Below are 6,000 nucleotides of genomic sequence, written 5' to 3' on the forward strand. Positions count from 1 at the left end.
ATTGTTTTCTGTTTTCATCTGTGAAATAATGTCTATATACTCCCAAACCAAGTAGTATATTTTGCTTACTAACCATTGTTTAAAATTTGTTTGAAAAAAAGTTTTAAAGGAAAAGTTTGAAATAATTTAATGTTTGGCTTATAGGCCCTATATTATCTATAGAGCATTGCCCAAAATTATAATTTTAGGTTGATGGCATCTGATCTTGATGAAAGCAGTATTCCTGTGACACATACAGTACATCAGATATTCTATGTGATTCAGAAGACCTTTAGTACTGTAGGCAATTTTATTCACTATTTAATCTCACTGATGCTCTGCTAAGTCCTCCTACATCCAGGTTGTGAAAAATATTTTCTTATTATTTATTAATTCATTTATTTAATTTATGTATTACTTACATGATTAAGTAACAAATCTTTCTATTATTGATAAACCACTGATAATGACAAGACATCCTCATTCTGTAAGTCTGTTGTAAAGTTGAAAAGTTTATTATAAATATTGAAATATTATGAAAAAGGAAATTAGTTACTAATAATCTCGTTATTGTCCAAAATGTAAATTGATTTAATTATTTTTAAGGACTGGAAATATAGCTCAGTGTATCAACATTTGCTTAATATGCAGGAGGACCTGGTTCCATCCTAGATTACAAACACATATAAATATGACTGTTTTTGTTCTGTTTTCTTTTCTATTCATACAACTAAGTGCATATATAAGGCACATATTTAGAGAACTCTAATCCTATTATGTATACTTTTTCATCCTCCAAGAAAATAATAATATTACTTACCATTTGCCCTCATTTTCCAAATGTATTTGCATAATGACTGACAGTGGAGTTCAGTATTATTTGATAAAATGATTGCAATAACTATAAAGTGATTGTAATAACATCACTCTTCCATATTATGATTGTAATTATCCTTCAGGGTTTGTCTTATCAATAACTACTATAACTACACTTATCAATAACTACTATATATATTATATACACCTTAATTATTTGTCTCTACATACTTTATCAATTTTTTTATTGGTTGTTCAAAACCTTACAAAGCTCTTGACATATCATATTTCAAACATTAGTTTCAAGTGAGTTATGAACTCCCATTTTTACCCCAAATACAGATTGCAGAATCACATCGGTTACACATTCACATTTGTACATAGTGCCAAACTAGTGACTGTTGTATTCTGCTACCTTTCCTATCCTCTACTATCCCCCTCCCCCATCTTCTCTTTCTATTCCATCTACTGTAATTCATTTCTCTCCTTGTTTTTTCTTCCAATTCCCCTCACAACCTCTTTTATGTAGTTTTTTATAACAATGAGGGTCTCTTTCCATTTCCATGCAATTCCCCTTTTCTCTCTCTTTCCCTCCCATCTCGTGCCTCTGTTTAATGTCAATCTTTTCTTCCTGCTCTTCCTTCCTGCTCTATTCTTAGTTGCTCTCATTATATCAAAGAAGACATCTGGTATTTGTTTTTTAGGGATTGGCTAGCTTCACTAAGCATAATCTGCTCTAGTGCCATCCATTTCCCTGCAAATTCCATGATTTGTCATTTTTTAGTGCTGCGTAATACTCCATGGTGTAAAAATGCCACATTTTTTTAATTCATTCATCCATTGAAGGGAATCTGAGTTGGTTCCACAGTCTAGCTATTGTGAATTGTGCTGCTGTGAACATCGATGTGGCAGTATCCTTGTAGTATGCTCTTTTAAGGTCTTCAGGGAATAGACCAAGAAGGGCAATAACTGGGTCAAATGGTGGTTCCATTCCTAGCTTTCCCAGGAATCTCCATACTGCTTTCCAAATTGGCCACACCAATTTGCAATCCCACCAACAATGTACAAGTGTACCCTTTCACCACATCCTTGCCAGCACTTGTTGTTGTTTGACTTCATAATGGCTGCCAATCTTACTGGAGTGAGATGGTATCTTAGGGTAGTTTTGATTTGCATTTCTCTGACTGCTAGAGATGGTGAGCATTTTTTCATGAATTGTTGATTGATTGTATGTCCTCCTCTGAGAAGTGTCTGTTCAGGTCCTTGGCCCATTTGTTGATTGGGTTATTTGTTGTCTTATTGTCTAATTTTTTGAGTTCTTTGTATACTCTGGATATTAAGGCTCTATCTGAAGTGTGAGGAGTAAAAATTTGTTCCCATGATGTAGGCTCCCGATTTACTTCTCTTATTGTTTCTCTTGCTGTGAAAAAACTTTTTAGTTTAAGTAAGTCCCATTTGTTGATTCTTGCTATTAACTCTTGTGCAATGGGTGTCCTATTAAGGAATTTGGAGCCTGATCCCACAATATGTAGATCGTAGCAAACTTTTTCTTCTATCATACGCAGAGTCTCTGATTTGATATCAAGGTCCTTGATCCATTTTGAGCTAATTTTTGTGCATGGTGAGAGGAGGGGATTCAGTGTCATTTTGTTGCATATGGATTTCCAGTTTTCCCAACACCATTTATTGAAAATGCTATCCTTCCTCCATTGCATGCTTTTATCCCCTTTATCGAATATAAGATAGTTGTAACTTTGTGGATTAGTCTCTGTATCCTCTATTCTGTACCATTGGTCCACCCGCCTGTTTTGGTACCAGTACCATGCTGTTTTTGTTACTATTGCTCTGTAGTATAGTTTGAAATCTGGTATTGCTATACCACCTGATTCACAATTCCTGCTTAGAATTGTTTTTGCTATTCTGGGTCTTTTATTTTTCCATATGAATTTCATGATTGCTTTATCTATTTCTACAAGCAATGCCATTGGAATTTTGATTGGCATTGCATTAAACCTATAGAGGACTTTTGGTAATATCGCCATTTTGATGATGTTAGTTCTGCCTATCCATGAACAGGGTATATCTTTCCATCTTCTAAGATTTTCTTCTACTTCTCTTTTTAGGGTTCTGTAGTTTTCATTGTATAAATCTTTCACCTCTTTTGTTAGGTTGATTCCCAAGTATTTTATTTTTTTGAGGATATTGTGAATGGAGTGTTTTTCCTTATTTCCATTTCAGAAGTTTTGTCGCTGATATACAGAAATGCCTTTGATTTGTGCATGTTAATTTTATATCCTGCCACTTTGCTGAATTCATTTATTAGTTCTAGTAGATTTTTGTAGACCCTTTTCGGTCTTCTAGGTATAGAATCATGTCATCTGCAAATAGTGATAATTTAAGTTCTTCTTTTCCAATTTTTATGCCTTTAATTTCTTTCGTTGTCTAATTGCTCTGGCCAGTGTTTCGAGAACTATATTGAATAGAAGTGGTGATAGAGGGCATCCCTGTCTTGTTCCAGATTTTAGGGGGAATGCCTTCAATTTTTCTCCGTTCAGAATGATGCTAGCCTGGGGCTTAGTGTAGATAGCTTTTACAATATCAAGGTAAGTTCCTGTTATCCCTAGTTTTTCTAATGCTTTGAACATAAAGGGATGCTGTACTTTTTTGAATGCTTTCTCTGCGTCTATCGAGATGATCATATGGTTCTTATCTTTAAGTCTATTGATATGGTGAATAACATTTATTGATTTCCGTATATTGAACCATCCTTGCATCCCCGGGATGAATCCTACTTGATCATGGTGCACAATTTTTTTGATGTGTCTTTGTATCTGATTTGCCAGAATTTTATTGAGGATTTTTGCATCTAGGTTCATCAGAGATATTGGTCTGTAGTTTTCTTTCTTTGATGTGTCTTTGTCTGGTTTTGGAATCAATGTGATGTTGGCCTCATAGAATGAATTTGGAAGAACTCCCTCTTTTTCTATTTCCTGGAATAACTTGAAAAGAATTGGTATTAATTCTTCTTTAAAGGTTTTGTAAAACTCTGCTGTATACCCATCCGGTCCTGGGCTTTTCTTGGTTGGTAGTCTTTTGATTACTTCTTCAATTTCATCCATTGATATTGGTCTGTTCAAATCGTGTGTGTCCTCCTGACTCAGTCTGGGCAAATCGTATGTCTTAAGAAATTTATCGATGTCTTCACTATCTTCTATTTTATTGGAATATAGGTTTTCAAAATAATTTCTAATTGTCTTCTGTATTTCTGTGGCGTCTGTTGTGATATTGCCTTTTTCATCCCTTATGTTAGTAATTTGACTTCTCTCTCTTCTTCTCTTCATTAGCATGGCTAAAGCTTTGTCAATCTTGTTTATTTTTTCAAAGAACCAACTTTTAGTTTTGTTAATTTTTTCAATAGTTTCTTTTGTTTCAATTTCATTGATTTCCGCTCAGATTTTAATTATTTCTTGCTTTCTGCTGCATTGGCTATTGTTTTGCTCTTCCTTTTCTAGGGCTTTGAGATGAAGTGTGAGCTCATTTATTTGTTGGTTTTTCCTTTTTTTGAGGAACCACCTCCAGGCAATGAATTTCCCTCTTAAAACTGCTTTCATTGTGTCCCATAGATTCTGATAGGTTGTGTCTGAATTTTCATTTATCTCTAAGAATTTTTTGATTTCCTCCTTTATGTCTTCTGTAACCCCTTGATCATTCAGTAACATATTGTTCATTTTCCATGTGATATTGGATTTTCCCTTCCTTCTTTTATCATTAATTTCCAGTTTCAATCCATTATGATCAGATAAAATGCATGGTATAATCTCCACCCCTTTATATTTATTGAGGGTTGCCCTAAGGCATAATATATGGTTTATTTTTGAGAAGGATCCGTGTGCTGCTGAGAAAAAAGTATATCCATTTGATGATGGTTGGTATATTCTATATATGTTAGTTAAGTCTAGGTTATTGATTGTCGTATTGAGGTCTATAGTTTCTTTATTCAACTTTTGCTTGGAGGATCTGTCCAATGGTGAGAGAGGTGTGTTGAAGTCACCCATAATTATTGTGTTGTGGTCTATTTGATTCTTGAACTTGAGGAGAATTTGTTTTATGAACTTCGAAGCACCATTATTTGGTGCATAAATATTGATAATTGTTATATCTTGTTGTTTAATGGTTCCTTTTAACAATATATAATGTCCTTCCTTATACCTTTGGATTAACTTAGTCTTGAAGTCAATTTTATTCGATATGAGGATGGCCACCCCTGCTTGCTTTCGAGGACCGTGTGCGTGGTATATTTTTTCCCAACCTTTCACCTTCAGCCTGTGTATGTCTTTTCCAGTCAGGTGTGTCTCCTGGAGGCAGCATATTGTTGGATTTGTTTTTTTGATTCATGTTACCAGCCTATGTCACTTTATTGGAGTGTTTAAACCATTAATGTTTATGGTTTGTACTTCCAGCCATGTTTGATTATTTATCTGTCTTTTTTTTTTTAATTGCATTTGTTTCACCATGATTAGCTTTCCCCCTCCGTCTGTCTTTACTGAGGTACTTCCCACAGTTGGCTTTGGTTATTGTTTTTCATTTCTTCCTCGTGTAGTGTTTTGCTCAAGATGCTTTGCAACGCTGGTTTTCTGGCTGCAAATTCTTTTAGTTTTTGTTTATCGTGAAAGATTTTTATTTTGTTGTCGTATCTGAAGCTTAATTTTGCTGGGTACAGAATTCTTGGTTGGCATCCATTTTCTTTCAGTGTTTGAAATACGTTGTTCCAGGATCTTCTCGCTTTCAGCGTCTGAGTTGAGAAGTCTGTTGTTAACCTTATTGGTTTACCCCTGAATGTAATCTTTCTCTTTTCTCTTGTAGCTTTTAATATTTTCTCTTTTCTGTATTTTGGATATCTTCATAACAATGTGTCTTGGCGTTGGTCTACTGTGATTTTGTATGCTCAGTGTCCTGTATGCATCTACAATTTGTATATCTGTTTCCTTTTTTATTTCTGGAAAGTTTTCTGTAATTATTTCATCTAGTAGATTACTCATTCCCCTGGTTTGAATCTCTATCCCTTCCTCTATCCCAATGACTCTTAAATTTGTTTTTTTTATATTATCACATATCTCTTGTATGTTTCTCTTATGATTTTTAACCAGCCTATCTGAGTTGGCTAGACTCTTTTCCAGATGATATATTTTGTCTTCATTATCTGAC

This window comes from Ictidomys tridecemlineatus, chromosome 9, assembly GCF_052094955.1.
Source record: "Ictidomys tridecemlineatus isolate mIctTri1 chromosome 9, mIctTri1.hap1, whole genome shotgun sequence".
Classification (NCBI taxonomy): domain Eukaryota; kingdom Metazoa; phylum Chordata; class Mammalia; order Rodentia; family Sciuridae; genus Ictidomys; species Ictidomys tridecemlineatus.